Raw genomic sequence first — 20,189 nt, 5'->3', positions numbered from 1 at the left:
AAACACTTGTGTTAAGGGCTTAAGTCTTCATGTGTATGTGAAGTTTCAGATTTTTCTAAGCTTGTAAAGCTGAGTTATAAAGGTTTGTTTCACATGTGGCAAAGTAATCATCAAAGGCATAATATGAAGCCCCGCCCCCAACATATTTGATGGCGGATCATCACAAAAATTTGAACAATTGTGCCTCACAGTCAGATCAAACATCACAGCAAATTTGAAGTCGATCGGGTCAAGCGTTTGGGAGAAAAAAGGAGCAGTTCGGGACCTGCAAATGAGCAAAAACGGGCCAAAAGTGCACATTCAAAAATTCATAACTCTCTTTCTGTACATCTGAGCATATGGCTCGCGCTGACTTTTTTGTAGGGCTCGAGGTCCTACATAAGACTACAAATTTTTGGAGCTCTAGGTCAAACGGGCCGGGAGTGAGAGGCTATTTTCCACTCATAAGGCCATTTTGGGGCCAATTACAGCCACTTTTTTCGTTTTGGCGAGTCATCTGACTTTGAGGTGGCGTGCAGACTACGCCCATTATCGAAAAGTCATAAAATTTTAAAACCTTAATATTCCATGTCTTATTGATATTCTGACCAATTTTCATTTGTTTTACTCAAACAGACTGAGCACAATACATGAAAGTGTAAAAAATGACATTTTAATCAACCACTAGGCGGCGCTAGTAGGTATTTAAAAAAACTTTTTTTAAAGGTGTTAAAGACATAAGTTTCCATGTGTCTATGAAGTTTTAGATTTTTTTAAGCTAGTACATCAAAGTTATTAAGGTTTTTGTCCCTCTTGGCGAAGGAAAAATTGAACACATAATTTGAAGCCACGCCCCTATCATATATGTCAGCGGATCTGCACCAAATTTTGCCCACTTGTGCCCCTATGTGTGAATATGGACCACAGCAAATTTGAAGGCGATTGAGTAAAGCGTTTGGGAGAAACAAGGAGCAGTTTGGGACCTGCAAACGTGCAAAAATGGGCCAAAAATGCACATTCAAAAATTCATAACTCTTTTTCTGTACATCTGAGCACATGGCTCGCGCTGACTTTTTTGTAGGTCCCTAGGTCCTACATATGGCTAAAAATTTTCGTAGCTCTAGGTCAAACGGGCCGGGACCAGGTGCACTTTTTCGACCTTAGGTGGCGCTGCAGAGCCATTTTTTTTGCATTGTTTTGGGAAACACAAAAATATCCAATTTTTCACCGGGCCCGACAAATGTGCAAATTTTGGTGACTTTTCGTGCATGTTGCATGTTTCGTGCATATAGGCCACACCCACTGTCGAAACATCGTACTGATTTGTGGAGGGCATAAGGCATGGCCACTGGCTTTTCAGAAAACATTTAAGGGATATCACTTCAAGGGGCTCAGCAGAGTACATAAAAACATTAAGGATTTGTATATTTTTTGCTGCCACTAGGTGGCGCTCGTACTATGATAAAAAAATAGGCTTGTAGGTGTGTTTCACATTGGACTCCCATCCCATATATGAAGTTTTAAAAATATCAGATCGTCTAGGTCCAAAACAGCAACTTTTACCGTTTTCGCGAGACATCGGATTTTGAGTTGGCATAGAGGCCACGCCCTTTATTGAAAAGTCATCAAAGTTGCGAACCTTAATGTTCCAATGTGTCATAGCTTTTCTGACCATTTTTGAGTTCTTTTAGTCAAACAGGCATTTCACAGTACATAAAAGTATTAAAAATGAGATTTTTGTCCGCCACTGGGTGGCGCTGTAAATGATTTGAAAGTTTATCACATAGCTGTATTATTGCATGACTTTTAAAGTCCCAGGAAAGTTTCAGATGGTTTGAAGCTGTCACAGCTGAGTTAAGATTTTTGTCACTCTTGGCGAAGGAAATATTAAACATAATTTGAAGCTCGGCCCCCATCTTTTATGTCGAGAGATCTTCACGTTATTTGGACTATGTGTGCCCCTTAGTTGGATAATGATTCATGCCAAAGTTGAAGGTAATGGGGTGAATCGTTTAAGAGAAAAAGGCACTAGTTTAAGACCAGCTAATGTCTAAGAATGGGACAAAACTGCACATTAAAAAAATTCATAACAATTTTTCTGTACATCCTAGCACATCACTTCTATTGACTTTTTTGTAGGTCTTACAGTCCTTCATTTTCCTACAAAGTTTCATAGCTGTAGGTCAAACCAAACAGGATTGACTGTAATCTTTCGACTAATGACATTTTTCGCAGCCACTAGGTGGCACTAGCTTTAAACTGGAATATATTTTTGTCGATATGTTCAGAAGAATATTTTCATCCAATGTGTGAAATTGTGAGAAGATCAGATCATCTGGGTCAAATTACCGCAACTTTTATTGGACAGATAAAGCTTCGGAATGAAAATGGTCATAGAGGCCACGCCCATTATCGAAACTTCGTAAAATTTGGTGGAGGTCAGATGGGCTGTCTAGAGGCTTTTCAGACTTAATTTCAGCGATATTACTTCAAAGGGCTCAGCTAAACACATAAAAACGTTTAAAAAAATGCTATATTTTTGGCTGCCACTAGGTGGCGCTCGCACTATAACAAAAAATACGTTGATAGGTGTATTCCGCATTGGAAACTCATTAAATATATAAAGTTTAGAAAAGATAAGACTATCTGGGACCAAACACAGCAACTTTATTAGTTTTGGCGAGACATCAGACTGACATTTTTGTTTGCCACTAGATGTTCTTATAAGCAATTGAAGATTTTTTTAAACACTTGTGTTAAGGGCTTGAGTTTCCATGTGTCTGTGAAGTTTCAGATTTTTCCAAGCTTGTAAAGCTGAGTTATAAAGGTTTGTTTCACATGTGGCAAAGTAATCATCAAAGGCATAATATAAAGCCCCGCCCCCAACATATTTGTTGGCGGATCGTCACAAAAATTTGAACAATTGTGCCTCACAGTCAGATAAAACATCACAGCAAATTTGAAGTCGATCGGGTCAAGCGTTTGGGAGAAAAAAGGAGCAGTTCGGGACCTGCAAATGAGCAAAAACGGGCCAAAAGTGCACATTCAAAAATTCATAACTCTCTTTTTGTACATCTGAGCATATGGCTCGCGCTGGCTTTTTTGTAGGGCTCGAGGTCCTACATAAGGCTACAAATTTTTGGAGCCCTATGTCAAACGGGCCGGGAGTGAGAGGCTACTTTCCACTCATAAGGCCATTTTGGGGCCAATTACAGCCACTTTTTTCATTTTGGTGAGTCATCTGACTTTGAGGTGGCGTGCAGACGACGCCCATTATCGAAAAGTCGTAAAATTTTAAAACCTTAATATTCCATGTCTTAATGGTCTTCTGACCAATTTTCAGTTATTTTTCTTAAAGAGACTGAGCACAATACATGAAAGTGTAAAATATGACATTTTAATCAATCACTTGGCGGCGCTAGTAGCTATTTAAAAAATAATTATTCAAAGGTGTTAAAAGCATAAGTCTCCATGTGTCTATGAAGTTTTAGATTTTTTTAAGATAGTACATCAGAGTTATTAAGGTTTTTGTCCCTCTTGGCGAAGGAAAAATTGAACACATAATTTGAAGCCACGCCCCTATCATATGTGTCTGCACCAAATTTTGCCCAGTTGTGCACCTATGAGTGAATATGGACCACAGCAAATTTGAAGGTGATTGAGTAAAGCGTTTAGGAGAAACAAGGAGCAGTTTGGGACCTGCAAACGTGCAAAAATGGGCCAAAAATGCACATTCAAAAATTCATAACTCTTTTTCTGTACATCTGAGCACATGGCTCGGGTTGACTTTTTTGTAGGTCTCTAGGTCCTACATAAGCCTAAAAATTTTCGTAGCTCTAGGTCAAACGGGCCGAGCCCAGCTGCACTTTTTCGACCTTAGGTGGCGCTTTTTGCATTGTTTTAGAAAACACTAATATATCAAATTTTTCACCAGGCCCGACAACTGTGCAAATTTTGGTGACTTTTCGTGCATGTTTAGGCCCTCAAAAATGGAAAAGCGCTGCACAGTAAATAATAATAATAATAATCCGGAGAAAAACAAGAGGGCTCTCGCAGCGGTAGCTGCTCGGGCCCTAATAATAATAATAATAATAATAATAATAATCTGGGGAGGAACAATAGGGACCTCGCAGTGGTCACTGCTCGGGCCCTAATAATAATCTGGAGAGGAACAATAGGGACCTCGCAGCGGTCGCGTCTCGGGTCCTAATAATAATAATAATAATCTGGGGAGGAACAATAGGGACCTCGCAGCGGTTGCTGCTCGGGCCCTAATAATAATCTGGAGAGGAACAATAGGGACCTCGCAGTGGTCACTGCTCGGGCCCTAATAATAATAATAATAATTTCGGAGAAAAACATGAGGGCTCTCGCAGCGGTAGCTGCTCGGGCCCTAATAATAATAATAATCATAATAATCCGGAGAAAAACGAGGGCTCTCACAGCGGTAGCTGCTCGGGCCCTAATAATAATAATAATAATCCGGAGAAAAACAAGAGGGCTCTCGTCAGCAGTAGCTGCTCAGGCCCTTATAATAATCTGGAGAAAAACAAGAGGGCTCTCGCAGCGGTAGCTGGTCGGGCCCTAATAATAATAATAATAATAATCCGAAGAAAAACAAAAGGGCTCTTGCAGCGGTAGCTGCTCGTGCCCTAATAATCCGGAGAAAAACAAGAGGGCTCTCGCAGCGGTAGCTGCTCGGGCCCTAATAATCCAGAGAAAAACAAGAGGGCTCTCGCAGCGGTAGCTGCTCGGGCCCTAATAATAATAATAATAATCCGGAGAAAAAAAAGAGCGCTCTCACAACGGTAGCTGCTTGGGCCTTAATAATAATAATAATCTGGAAGAAAAACAAAAGGGCTCTCGCAGCGGTAGCTGCCCTAATAATAATAATAATAATAATCCGAAGAAAAACAAGAGGGCTCTTACAGTGGTAGCTGCTCGTGCCCTAATAATCCGGAGAAAAACAAGAGGGCTCTCGCAGCGGTAGCTGCTCGGGCCCTAATAATCCAGAGAAAAACAAGAGGGCTCTTGCAGCGGTAGCTGCTCGGGCCCTAATAATAATAATAATCTGGAGAAAAACAAGAGGGCTCTCGCAGCGGTAGCTGCTCGGGCCCTAATAATAATAATGATCCGGAGAAAAACAAGAGGGCTCTCGTCAGCAGTAGCTGCTCAGGCCCTAATAATAATCTGGAGAAAAACAAGAGGGCTCTCACAGCGGTAGCTGCTCCGGCCCTAATAATAATAATAATAATAATCCGGAGAAGAACAATAGGGACTCGCAGTGGTCGCTGCTCGGGTCCTAATATTAATCTGGAGAAAAACAAGAAGGCTCTCACAGCGGTAGCGACTCGTGCTCTAATAATAATAATAATAATAATAATAATAATAATAATAAACCAGAGAAGAACAATAGGGCTCTCACAGCGGTAGCTGCTCAGGCCCTAATAATCTGGAAAGAAACAAGAGGGTCCTTGAAGCGGTAGCTACTGCAGCCTTAATACAAATAATAATAATAATAATAATAATAATAATAATAATAATAATTTGGAGGAAAAACAATAGGGCTCTCGCAGCGGTAGCTGCTCGGGCCCTAATAGTTATTTGAAACGCTTTAATTTACTTCATCCCAACACTTATTGACTTTTTTTTACATAAATCGATATGTTGCGTTGCAACAGACACATTCATTAAAGTCATTTTTAACCCGACGTTATCACGTCCATGTTGGCAAAGCGGACATCTTTTACTTTGAAGGTGACGAGCGCCTCTCGTTGACGGCCATTTACCGTAATGCCAAGTAAATAATATGTGAGGTCCGGCTCATTTGTTTTCCTTTACGCGAATGGGACGGCTTGACTGCAGTTTAACACGGCCGTAGTCAACGTAAACACCAGATTAACTTCTGCCCCTTCATGACACCTGTTTAGCTGTACAGGTATTACTTTAGCGCAAACGAACCTGTGGCAGCGAGGAGTCTAGCGGATGACTTCAATGGAAGTGCGTCATCTATTTATTCCTCCGCGCGGGTTCAAATCCGCTCGGAACATTAACTTTTATTCGTTATAGATATTTACCATGTTTGTAAAGTCGACTGCACGCCAGTGGCATCAAGCTAAGTGGACGAAGGCGCTTCGATACCACAAGTGCAAAGTGTTCAACTCCAAGCGGCCGCTTGCGCGTTAGCCACGAGCTTGCCTTAGTACTTATAGCTGACGAAAACGGGCTGACAGGGTCCAAGGAAGTGACAAAATTTCAACAACAACAAAAAAACGAGTTCTTTAGCCTGCCTGGCGTTTACCTGTTGAGCCGAGCCCCGAGGAGCTGTCGCCGTTAGGACGCGGGGAAGATGAACTACTGTGACTTCGACTGTTCACAAATGGACGCGCCTGCTCCGCTTAGCAACTAGTGATGTGTCGTTCGCAAACGAACCGGCTCTTAGAGCTGGCTCTTTGACGTGAACGACGGGAGCCGGCTTCTAATGGGGCAAGTGGGTGTGATTGCAGGATGTAGGACAGGGGCGTGCAGTTCCATACACTGAGGGGAGGGGTTTTGCCTTTATAGGAAAAAGGGGGCGTGTAATTATTTTTTTCTAAGGAGGCCGTAATCCTGGTGGACCGACAGGTACATAAAGCTATATTAGAGGGTAAAATGAGTCTAACGTTTATGTCGTAATTACAATATATCATATTAACATAATGCAGTGAAAAAGAGCTATTGAATGTTGTAAAGCGTTGGAAAAATAAAAGGTCATCTGACTTGTAATATTGATATGACATTAGTAAAAATATTACGGAAAACATCTTGTCCCGACAGGTACATACACAAAGCGATACTGTATTATAGAGTGAAATAATTCATCCAACGTTTATGTTATGTATTTATATAATTTAAAAAAAAATCATAAATCCAATACGTGCAATAGAACTATTAAAAGATAATATTCATACGTCATTACTAAAAAAATGTTATGGAAAATGTAGTACAGTACAACCTTTTGCATACCATTGTATACGTCCTTAATACGTCCTACAACTGTTTTTTTTTCCTCATCCAAAATGGCAATCGTAAAAGTAATAAAATATAAAAGTGGAGAGCAAAATAAATATTACCACCATTGGCAAAAAAATCTAGAAAAATTCTATTCACATACACACAATTAATAATTTCAATGATAAATTCACTTTTGAGAAATATCATATAAGTGAAAATCTATATGGTTTCAAGAGGAACGAGTCCAAGTTTTATGGCAATATTGGAGATTTTGTTGGAAATTGCGACTAATCTGTATAACAAATAATTCCCAATTTTGATTTTCATAGATTTAAAGAAAACGTTTGTTACTGTAGTTCACAGTGTATGAAAGGAAAAATAATTAAAAGGACTGGTATATAGATGAATAAAAGTTACCTGGATGATAGAAATCAATATGTGCATCTTACTGTAAAAACAAAATCAGTTCAGCTGAAGACAGCACATAGGGTCCCTCAAGGCTCTGTGCTTGGTCTTATATTATTGACATTATATATTAATGACAGTTGCAGTGTTTCAAAAATGTTTGCTGCTCTGGAGAGAATCTTGAACCACTGATCATCTTCTGTGGAAGAAGAATTAAATATATTTTTGAGGAAGTGGTTTCACAAGAACAAATGATCTTTAATAATCGATGCAAAATTCAAAATTAAGTTGGGAACCACATATAGATCATGTCAAAAGAAAAATATTTATAATAATAGCCATTCTCTATAGAGCCAAGATTTATTGTACACTATTACTCCCATACTTTACAGCGTGTAGGTATTGGGTAATACATATAAAACACTCGGTCTATATTTGAGATTAAAAAATAAAAATCTGTACAAATGATCAACCATTCTAATTACATAGAACCAACTAAGTATTTCATTTACTAAATTTAATACGCTCAACATATATAATATACAACATATAATGGCCAACTTTGCTACAGTACCCAGAAGCTTTTCCCTATCAGAAAAAGGGGCACAAGCGATTTAAAAAAGGAATAAAAAAAACCTGTTAAAAATAAAAGAAATAACATAAGCAAATGTGTGTCTCTGTAAAAGATGCTGATATATGAACTAGAACTAGTATTTAGTGTGATGTAATAGAGAACGAGGCTAGGACTTGATCGGTTTTTGTGTTAAACGTATTAACTGTGATATCATTGATGATGCTCCCCCTTTTAACTGGGGTTTTATTATATTTGTACATATGCTTTTATGTTATGTTTTGAACCCTGTAAAGGATAACTATATACAAAGTAATTTTCCTAGAAATATTTCATTGCTGTTTTACAAAGGTCCGTTATAAACACCTTTTTCTAATACCTGTTAGATGTCATGGCCTGTGCACACATTGTTTTGAAATTGAAATACCCACTCCAAAAAAAAGAAAACAGGAGTCAAAAGCACATTTATTCAAGTTCCATAAAAACACAATTGCTGCAGCATCTTCTTGGACTGAAGTCTGATTTGAATCCAAGGAGCTCTCCTCTCTTTCCCTGTCCCCAGTAGCCTTTTGTGTCTTTAAAAATGACGTTGCAGTGTCTGCAGGTGATGAGGTCAAATGGGATTCGGTATGTTTCTCTGATTTCTGCAGAGACATTTCTCCAATTCACAACACCTAATTATATAAAAACACAAAAAATAAAAGCAAGATGTAAAACAAAAGCGAGATGTATCTTTACTATACTTTACTATGTATCTATCTATCTATCTATCTATCTATCTATCTATCTATCTATCTATCTATATATATATATATATATATATATATATATATATATATATTATATATATACATATATACATATATATATATATATATATATATATATACACATATATATTATATATATATATACATATATAAACATATATATATACATATATATATATATATATACATATATACATATATATATATACATATATACATATATATATATATATATATATATATATATATATATATATATATATATATATATATTATATATATATATATACACACACACACACACATACAAAAGCGAGATGTATCGTTACTATACTTTACTATGTATCTATCTATCTATATATATATATACATATACATATATATATACATATACATATATATATATATATACATATATATATATATATATATATATATATATATATATATATATATATATATACATATACATATATACATATATATATATATATATATATATATATATATATATATATATATATATATATATATATATATATATATATATATACATATACATATATACATATACATATATACATATATAGATATATATATATATATATATATATATACATATATATATAAACATATATATATATATATACATATATATACATACATATATACATATATATATATATATATATATATATATATATATATATATATATATACATATATATACATACATATATACATATATATATATATATATATATATATATATATATATATATATATATATACATATATACATATATATACATATATATATATATATATATATATATATATATACACACATATATATATATATATATATATATATATATATATATATATATATATATATATATATATATATATATATATATATATATATATATATATATATATATATATATATATATATATATATATAATTTGTTTAATTTCCCTTTCTTTGATAATGCAATGTTCTCTGGTGTAACTGAAGCGACTCTTCCTTCAAATGGGCTGAAGGGCAGTCTTTCTGGCTCCCGTAAATTGGTGTGGGTTACTAATCCTTGTGCAAAATCATATATTACGATGTTTGGGAAATGTTTGAAGGACAGCAACATGTCTACGTAGTCTCTTGGGCTCTCGGCTCTTAAGTTGAATTTGACAGAGTTCACAATTCCACAAGGACACATAATTACAGCCCAGCCCCCCCCCCAAAAAAAAAGACATATGCCTCAATCTTACTCCATTATATTAAAGAAAAGATTAAATCAATACTTTTTCAAAAATACAGTAATAAACTTGGTTGGATGAATGGGAAGGTTTGTAAGTTAAATGCTAACCTGATGCTCCCCAAACCTTTTGGAATATTTGTGTTTGTGCTTCTGGTTTTCAATTTCCTCCCTCAAACGCAAGAGAAGGTCCATCTTAGAGCCATTTGAGTTGATACCACATTCTTGAACTAGTCTCCTTAGGGTATTTGTCTGTGTACATACAAAGGGCAGTAGATGTTAATAAGTTATTAAACTGAATGTGAATTTTCTGAAATAGTACATACATAACACAAAAAAACAACCTAGCGGACTATGTAGATATTATTGAAAGCAAAGTGCAATTGTATAACATGTTTAAAAAAAAAATTGAAAATCACCTTTAAATTCATCAGTTCACTAGAAAGATGTTCTTCTGCAATCAGAAAGTCTGCTTGTTCTAAAACAGTCCGTTTTGCTGCAAGTTTGGCATACTCAGTATTGAGAATTGTTTTCCCAGCTCTGGTGTGAGGCCCAATCCATGGCGCCCATTTATCATATGATGGAGACATTTTACAAGGATTTTTACAATTACCTTGAGAGTACAAAAAAAAGATTTGTGTTGTATGAAATTCATGAATCTTGACATTATAGCAACAGAAGGAGCGACCAGGTATACAACCTACATTTTAGAAATCTCCTGCAAACAATTTCTTTCTCAACAGTGTACCAGAATGCCTCAACATCAACATGACCATTAAAGTCAGGGGGGGGATCTTCAATATCGCTCACTGTAAGGCATGTTTTGTAATTAGTGAAACACTTGGAATAATGCTTACATTCATTTTAAAAAAACACTTTTATTGTATTACCTGCCATGCTAAAAATCCCCTTGTGTAAATCCATGACTGACCCCACAATGTACACATAAAAAATTATAGTCATGAGCTGTCAGTGCTTCAAAATGAAGGTAGCCATGTAGAATGGAGTCATGATTTGGATACTTAGTTTTGTTCGTTTGTTCTAGTATGTCCAAGGCCCTTCCAACAGCAGTGTGATTCTGTAGAAGGATTTGAAAGCAGACAATGTTCAATGATAAATGTAATGATGAATCATTACATAAATAAGATACATTTCAAAATACTACCTGGACACAATTTCTCAGGAAAAGGCAGAGATGTAGTGTTAAAACTACATGGTCATCAAAATTGTGAAGCCCCTCTGACCATTCCTGGTATCGGTAGATATGTCCACATACCCCACACTTCTTGCAGTACGTGGTCACGTCTCGAAACAAAAATAAGAACAGATTACATTGAGACGAATCTATATCTTAAGACAATGCACAGCATTTCTCAATTACACATACCCTCTGTGACACCACTGAATGTGACAATCTTTCCTTTCCGTGTTATTAAGATAGGATCAGAAAGTGGGGTCTTCCCTGGGCGTGTTTTCCTTGCGTGTCCAAAAATTCAAACACATCATTGTCGATGCTCTTGACTTTTCGGAAAAGTTCAGGATAGTACTGGTTCAAATGCCATTTGGCAATTGACTTATGAGGACAAGAAATCTTAGCTTTTGGACATGGACAGTGCCAAGTATTTCTTTTTTTGTCAAAGAACACAATCACTCTACCCAAACGACAATAGTAGGAGGTGCCGCTGTCCTTCACAGACACATAGAATTGTGATGCTCCTTGAGTAAAAGTAATTTCTTCAGTAAGAGGACACCCTTCAGACTCAACTTCTTGTTTTCTGTTGAGACATACTTTCTTTGTGTTTTCAGAAATCCATTTCTTTTCTACCATGTCTGTGAGTACGTCTTCGTTCAGTGTGGGGTATGGTTCCGCTGATATGGGACAGTATGTTAACGACCTCAGGTGCATGCATTCAAACCCCATTGTACCACTTCGTCTCAAAAACTCAGATGCCCTTCTACAAATGTCCAACTCACAGTTTACCTAGTGTTTTTTTCCCCAAGAACATTTTTTGGCGTGTATTGGATAGATTTTTCCAGAAAAATGTCTTTGTGAAGCAAAAATGCCATTTTGTCTGTCCACACACTGGGAGAGCAAATGATGATCAGCTGTAATATCGAAAGTGGGTGAAGAGTGACGTCTCTGAATGTGAATTTTGATGTTCTTTTTACTCAGGGCCAAATTACAGAATGTGCATGTGGTTTTCACAAGTTTTGATGTGAATACTTTTTAAATTCTATTAGAAGTATCACTTTTTTCGGAATGAGTTATAGCTTTGGGGCAAGAGGACTGGTTGGCTGTTGTGTGGTGAATCATGACGCTTGCCGAGGCTGTGGTAGGCAGCACTGTACCACTGGACACAGTTGTGACACTTGAGGCTGTGGAGAAAAGTGATGTTTTGCAAGTTAAGTCAGCGTTGGTCGAGACTGCAGTCAACAACGCTCTTTAATTGGGCAATATTGCAGTGAGATGTTTTAGGCAAAAACTTGAGAGAAATTGAAATGAAAAATTGAAACAAAGGGGAAAAAAACATAAGTACCTAAAGCAATGTCATCTGTTGGTGCAGATTTGCATTTCACAAGGTGAATATTAAATATTGATGTTTTCACCACTATTTTTGGACAATAGCAGCAATGGTAGTGTGACGGTGTGACGCATCCACCATTACACCTGAACATTGTATTACCTGTAAATATCGACAAGTCAGTTCTGTAAAGTACAGTCCTTATGCAGCTATGCCACTTACTAGGCACTATTCCAAGATACTAGATCCATTGGTAAATTGTCTTCAATATCAATGAGTGCTGACAATTTTGGGTGCCCAAAAACATATGTGTTGAACATTCCTTAAACTAACAAAACATTCATTTTCATGTTGGTATTAATTGCGTACCATGACAATAAGACATTGTTCCAGTCACAAACTATCACGAGGGTGCGTGGCGGGTGTGAAGGCCGGGGGGGTTGCAGAGGAGGGGGACCCAAAAGCAGGAGGGCGTCGAGATAGGGGCTTGATGTAATCCATATTTATTAACACAACGAGCAGGAACAAAAGCAGGAAAAGCAGGACGGCAAAAACTAAGGGCGCAGGCAGGCTGGAAAAAAAGAAAACAAAACACTAACGGACGGGCGGCAGAAAAACACGGAGCTGAGGGACGATGAGCGAGACAGGACTACAAGGCGACAGAGACAATATGACAATGATATGACAATGATCTGACACATGTTGAAACAAAAACTCTGCTTAAATACACTCACAAACTAATCAGACTAACGCACGGCAGCTGGGCATGGAACAATAGGCTAAGGGAGTTAATTGGAGGACACACGAGGGGCAGGTAACATGGACAGGTGGACTAAATCAAAACTAACGCAGGGAGACACGAGAGGAGCAGGAGCACATATGAAAACAGAAAGGAACAGAACCCCTCAAAATAAACCCACAACCCAAAATCCAACAAACCATGACACAAACTCTACTTGAGTAATACTGGATTTAAAACTCACTTACCCTCTGTGACGAATAATTGCCTTTTTATGAGTTTGCATATGTGAAGCAACATATGCATACTCACCACTTTTGGCACAGATGCTGCAATAATATATTGAATCTTGGACAATGGGCACTGGTGTCCGCACATCTTTATAGATGGTTGATGGAACCTGAGAACAAACATCATGAGGAACAAGTTATTTTTACACACAACTGAATTTAGTCAAAAATTATGCCAAAAATATGTGTGTTTTTGCTCATGGCAAGCCCCATCAGTAGCAAATTAAGTCAAAGTGTTACAGATAAAAGCAGAAATAGGAGGATAGCACTACTGCTCAGTCTGCTGAGATAGGCGCCAGCTTCCCGGAGACCCAAGTGAGAATAAGTGGTACAGAAAATGGATGAATGTATGTGCATTGCATAGTATGCTAGATGCATCAGTTTCTTTCTATTAGTTACTTGGATATAACTAAATTGTCACAAGAATGTGCCTGGAATTACTGTAGATCAGGGGTCAGCAACCCAAAATGTTGAAAGAGCCATATTGGACCAAAAAAAACCCAAAAAACAAATATGTCTGGAGCCGCAAAAAAATAAAAGCCTTGTAATGAAGGCAACACATGCTGTATGTATCTATAATAGCTATATTAGCCTACTATCAAAATGATTGTTAATTACAAATACATAATGAGGTTTCATGATTAAATGTTTATTTTTCCTGCAGTGCATCCTGACACAACTCATGACTACTCTGTTGTGCGATGCCGCCTCAAGTTTAACTAAATTAAAATATTAATGAATTATGTTTCATTGCTTTGATTAAATGAAATAAAGCGAATTTAAGAAGATTTTATTCACGAAGATTCGAAAAAACAAAATGGAACGTGCATAACGTGGCCCTTATCTGGGCAATAGAGTGCAATAAAACGTAGTCTGCATCTATAAAAATAAAACATCAGCCACATACCTGCATAAACGCGCAGTCTGTTCAATATCGATCACATCACTGGCAGTTGAGTATGCTAGCGCTGAACTAATGTCTTTGATTTGTTGATCGGTGTTGCCTGCCATTTTAATCGTTCTTTCCTTCACTGTCTTGGCAGCGAGAGGCGTCTTTTTTTTGTATTATCCCGGTTTTGTTTATGAAGTCCTTAAATAGGTGTTATGATATGTTAATGAATTACTCCATGTAGTCACCAACTGTAAACGGTTTGCTACGTTTTATTATCTCTCGGGTTGCAACGAAACTTGCAGCAGTCGTGGAGTTGGAGATGCAATCCACTTCTTAAATATATTTTTCCGTTCCTCTAATTTCTGCAGATGTAATGCAATCGCACTTTTTCTCTCATTGCCAACTGGGTACTCGACTGTAAATGTAGAACGCCTTCCCTGAAAATGTCGTTCGACATTGCTATTTTTGTTATTTGACAACTTCTCGCTACAGAGCAAACATTCAGGCAATCCTTCTGCATTGGCAACGAATGCAAATGATTCGGTCCAAGAAATGTTGAACCGTCTGTTCTCCTCAGTTATTTTTCTTTTTTCCCCTTTGGGATCCATGGCTCATGGCCGCTGGTTTGTTTACAACGGCCACTTGCCTAGCATCCCGCCGTGCTAACGTAAACGCGTGTCTCAGGCTATGACGTAATTCTTCGTTGACAGAAATGTTGAAATGTAATATTTATTTTACACATTTTTAAAGCATTGGAAAATGTCAAGAATGTTTTTGTCATGTTTGTCCTCCTACAGAAACCACATTAAAACGAAAAAAAAAATTTCTCCCCTATCTTTTTCCATTTTCAAACATTTTTGAAAAAGCTCCAGGGAGCCACTAGGACACCGCTAAAGAGCCGCATGCGGCTCGAGAGCCGCGGGTTGCCGCCTGGTCTAGACTATTGTAACGTTTTGTTTTCTGGACTTCCCATGTCCTACATCAAGAGCCTGCAGTCTGTACAGAATGCAGCAGCGAGACTATTAACAAGGACGAGAAAGTTCGATCATATTACTCCGATTCTAGCTGACCTGCATTGGTTTCAAATACACATGAGATGCGATTTTAAGGTGCTGTTAATTACTTTTTAAAATTTTACACGGTTTGGCTCCTTCCTATCTCGTCGACTTAGTATCACCATATGTTCCATCCCGACAACTTCGGTCACAAAATGCCGGTTTGCTATCGACCCCACGGGCTAAAAAGAAGTCCGCGGGATCAAGGGCATTTTCCATTCGCGCGCCAGTACTATGGAATGCCCTACCTATGGAAGTTTGCGCAGCCACCTCAGTCGAAATCTTTAACTCCTGACTAAAAACACATTTATACTCAAAAGCATTTAGTTAATTGAGCCTGTCTGCAGCTTTCTTCTGTTTTGCTTTTTCCCGCCCCCCTCTTCCGGCTCAGAGAGGGGGCTAGCTAGATGGTGAGGGTTGACTTGACCGCCTACATTTGGTCCTGCGCTAATCGACCATCACGGGTTATGAGATATTCTTATTCTTGAAGGGGTGGCTCAATATAAATAAAAGTTACTGCTGGTGTATCTTGCCAAACATTTTCTGCCAAAACCTGATATTTTTTCCCGAATCTATTCTTTTGACTATGGCTACTTAGAGCGCAAAAATCATCCCACAAGGGTGAACTTGGACAGTGGTGGCAATAATATAGGACTCAACTCCATTCAAACTCTTTGTTTGGTAAGAAATAGGCCTTTGCTCTTTGGTGACGTTGTGCCAGAGGGAAACCAAAACTGGACTTTACTGCTGTTATTATTACAGATAATAAACATAATATTCTCTCCATCTGTGACATTAGGCATGACTGTGCTTTTAACGCATTTAGAAATGGAACATCATGACTTGTTCAAACAGCTGTATCCTACAAGAAATCTGCTTCCAAAACATCATTTCATGTTACACTATCCATCTAGTATCAGAAAAATAGGATCTCTGCTACATATGTGGAGCATGAGATTTGAGGCAAACACAGACCTTTTAAAAACACTGAAAAACTTCAAGAACATCACAAAATCACTTGCACGAAAACATAAAATCTCCATAGTGTGGCGAGGCGAAGTAACCACACGTTGCTGTGCTAGTGGAGATCTTTACTCTCCGCATGCCATCACAAAACTGATACAACAAAGTCCAAAACAGCAAAGACAAAGCCAACAGGTTCAAAGCATCAAAGGATCATAGCATCATGCCTACTGGGTGAGAGACATGGTCCTAGTGTCCGCCACAATAGCATACCATTGGGAGACTCTACCTTTAAAACATATTGAGTGTGGACCTCTGAAACCATTTGATTGAGATAGTCAGGAAATTAGTGGCATTGCACAAGCCTTGTCAAGTGAAAACATTTTTTCAACCAACTGGGTCACGATCACTGGAATAGAGTACACGACAGGTCTTGCCATTTGTAGCTTAATTGAAAATGAAATACCTGTGTTTTTCAGGATAAATAATATACTTTTGGAGCAACAGCGTTGTGTATTTTGTTGTGAGCAAGCTTTTGGTGGACCATTTCATGGAACATTTTTATGTTTACCAATTCTTTGAAAGCAATGAGACAAAAGTGATCAAAGCAGACAGTCTAGTAATTTATAAGCCTTTTGATTTGCAAAGTGCTTATGGTGGAGATGAGAACATGTGTAGTGTGCCTCTTTTTGATCTGTAAATGTTTGTTTGTTTGGTGCTTGGCAAACCATTGAAAACAATTGGATTGTATTATGGACCTATTGATTTTACTTATAACAAACTTTTTTGAGTTAATAGACATTATAGAGTATCTGAAGATTTATTTGCATCAACTTTTAGAAGCTTATACTGCTTTCGTAAATATTAAATTACAATGGATTTGGCAAAAAAGTAGTATGAATTTATTTTAAATACGGAATTAGTGTAGAATAGTTGTTTTACATTTGTTACATTTGTTATTTGTATAGTTGTGATACATACATTGCAAAATAATCCAATATTTGGACTAGAAAATTGTATTACTAAAAAAAAGTAAGAAATTAACACAGAAAATTAAAGATAAAACAATGTGTTAAAAATAACACCTAAACTGAAAATATAACACCCCAAAAATAGAAAAAAATTAACACCAGAAAGTGAAAGGAAATCATACTTTAACGTGTTAATATTTACACCCAAAAAAAGGAAGAAAATAACACTTTTAGTGTTAAAATTAACACCAAAAATAACACCAATAATGTCAGAAAGTAACACAGAAAAGTAAAAGAAAGCAGCATTTTTAAGTGTAAAGGTTTCACCTTGTGGTGTCACAAGATAACACTATGGGTGTTAAATATTAACTCTATGAAAGAGTTATAAATTTTACACTTTCAAAAGTGTAAATTTAACTCTGACACCATGAGAACTATATAAACTCAGAGAAAGTGTTAAAATTTAACACTATGGGAGTTAAATATTCACTTACGTTTTTACTGTGTACATTTCTCCTGATCAAAATGGCTGTGCTTCTCAATTTTAAATTGAATTTGGAGTGAAATTCCACCATAAACGCTTCTGCCTCCTCTGGTGATGCAAACCGTTTCTTAATCCCACTTTCTAGTGTTATCTGCAAATGGTCAGGGAATAGCAAGGCTGGTTTAAGAGAAAGATTATACAGCTTGGCCATAACGGCCTAATATTTAGCCCGCTCTCCCACAACCATAATCTTCGAAAATTTGGATGGGAGTTCCGCGGTATTGTAGGTTTCCTCGTCTTTTCCATGCCTCACGAATGATCAAATCTTTGGTCTGGTAGCAGTGGAGAAGAATGATAACCGGTCTGGGTCGCGAACCGGACAGTGGCTTGGCGATGGGTGCCCTGTAGCCGCGGTCCACTTCCGGAGGGGAATGAAGTGTCTCGCTGCCCATCACCTCACTCAGGAAGGGCAACGCTTGCTACAGAGTATCTCAACACTAAAGGAATAAACTAAGGAGAGGGAAAGCATTGAAAACCGCTGCAGTCAAATGGACCTTTGGAGTCTTAAGAGTTCCGCTGGATCATTTTGCCAGACTTGTCATCTATCATGACATCATCAATGCTGATAGTTGGCATATGTGATCATATGGGATTAAAATATTCCGTTAAACATTTGCCCAGCCTCAAAACAAACTCGCAAAGGTCATTGTGGAAACATACTCATCTTTATTTGCATACAAAAGGAACCTTGAGCAACAAGAAAGCTCTCTGCCACCGGCGAGCCGGTCCGGATCCTCCATAAGGGCCGTTGCCGCCGCAGAAGGCAGGTCTCCGTCCTCGCAGAGTCCCGTCACCTTTTGCCCGCTCCAAGGAGAGGTCCGGACCGCATCAGGCCGCCGTCGACATTATTGTCAAGACACCTGTCATCGGAAACTGGCGTCAGGGGGGGCGGCACTTGCTCTTATGTTCACCACTAATGGTGCCAAACGTCAATTTGCGTTGCCTAAACCCCTTGCAACAGTTGACTCCTCTTGCCATCGTCATTCAATGGGCGAGGTCTCAGCTAACTTGGGGGCCGAGGCCAAATGAGGAGGCCAAGGCTAACTCGGAAGGCCTCGGAAACGGCTTAGACGAAATGCGCGCGGGTGGCGCCCCTGGGCCACCCAAATACAGTACGTGTGCGAGACATCACCGGCCAGGTGCCAGCGTTGGTTGATGACGAAGGATCGGCTGCGGGCTGAAACATGAGTTGCACATTTCAATGCTTTTTTTGCATGTCCTTTCACGTGACCAGTGGTGCCTTGAGAAGTGGGTATGCTTCAAATTTCACCTTTTTTTAAGTAGTAAAAAAAAAAAAAAAAAGACTATTCTAACCAATAATCTATCATTTGTACAGTTATAAAATGATCATGACTTAATTAGGAGCAGCACGTCTGCCTCACAGTTCAGGGACCTGAGTTAAAATCCAACTCGCTCCGGCCTTCCTGTGTGGATTTTGCATGTTCTCCCCGAGCCCCCGGTGGGTACTCTCCGGGAACTCTGGCCTTCCTATGTGGAGTTTGCATGTTCTCCCCGAACCCGCGTAAGTAATCTCCAGGAACTTCGCCTTCCTCCCATATTTCAAAATCATGCAGAGCATGTGTATTGGACATACTAAATTGTCCTTAGGTGTGATTGGGTGTGTGTTGTTCTTCTCTGTGTGCCCTGCAACTGGATGGCAACCAGTTCAGGGTGTCCCCCGCCTACTGCCCAAGTTAGCTGAGAGCCCCCATTGTGAGGAGAAGCAGCTCTAGAAAATAGATGGTTGGGTGGGTTGGATGGATGGATGGATAATTAGGAGCCGTAAAATGTAGTCATCATGAGGCAAGCATGTTTTGGTTATTTTTTTTAGACATTTTTTGGAATTCTTCCATTTGTTTTGAACTCCACAGGTGTGGCCAATATTTATCAATTTTTACCAAACAAAACAAAAACCAAAAATAATGCATCTTCCTGTCTCTCTCTCTCAAACACGATAGTGATCTCAAGTCATCACAAGACGTGGGGCCCCTCTTTTCATTAACAATCTGCATCACCAAGTGGAAATATTTTCAGCGAGATGAAGCCTACAGGAAATTAGTGAATGAAGCTCTTGAGAACCCTTTTTTTTAAAATCAATCCATTATCTGTAGGCATTCTCCTCACAAGGGTTGCTGGCTTACTGGTGCATATCCCAGCTGTCGACAAGCAGTAGGCAAGGGACACCGTAGCGCATTGAGGAGCTCTCTTTACCTTTGAACTGAGATGTACATAATTGTAT

The 20,189-nt window shown here is 38.1% G+C and overlaps 2 protein-coding genes across 8 annotated transcripts in view; both read right to left on the bottom strand.

Moving 5' to 3' along the window:
- The window catches only part of katnb1 (katanin p80 (WD repeat containing) subunit B 1), a 41,812-nt gene extending 35,365 nt beyond the window's left edge, over positions 1 to 6,447 (bottom strand). The window contains exon 1 of the mRNA XM_088413336.1: positions 6,281 to 6,447. The gene's annotated coding sequence lies outside the window, so the exon portion shown is untranslated. The remainder of the gene's footprint in view (positions 1 to 6,280) is intronic.
- A 1,948-nt stretch (positions 6,448 to 8,395) lies between these two features.
- The window catches only part of LOC148425215 (stathmin-4-like), a 22,164-nt gene continuing 10,370 nt past the window's right edge, over positions 8,396 to 20,189 (bottom strand). For 4 of the 7 annotated variants that reach the window (XM_088412580.1, XM_088412581.1, XM_088412583.1 and 1 more), the window contains 7 exons: positions 18,611 to 18,810; positions 11,140 to 13,635; positions 10,865 to 11,052; positions 10,679 to 10,783; positions 10,394 to 10,587; positions 10,086 to 10,226; positions 8,396 to 8,622 (listed from right to left, as the gene is read on the bottom strand). The gene's annotated coding sequence lies outside the window, so the exon portion shown is untranslated. The remainder of the gene's footprint in view (positions 8,623 to 10,085; positions 10,227 to 10,393; positions 10,588 to 10,678; positions 10,784 to 10,864; positions 11,053 to 11,139; positions 13,636 to 18,610; positions 18,811 to 20,189) is intronic. The other 3 variants (XM_088412582.1, XM_088412585.1, XM_088412586.1) reach the window with 1 other exon arrangement.

This window comes from Hippichthys cyanospilos, chromosome 4, assembly GCF_059441005.1.
Source record: "Hippichthys cyanospilos isolate Australia breed blue-spotted pipefish chromosome 4, RoL_Hcya_1.0, whole genome shotgun sequence".
Taxonomy (NCBI): domain Eukaryota; kingdom Metazoa; phylum Chordata; class Actinopteri; order Syngnathiformes; family Syngnathidae; genus Hippichthys; species Hippichthys cyanospilos.
Note: the sequence above shows the minus strand (reverse complement) of the source record. Positions and strands in the feature narration are given on the sequence as shown.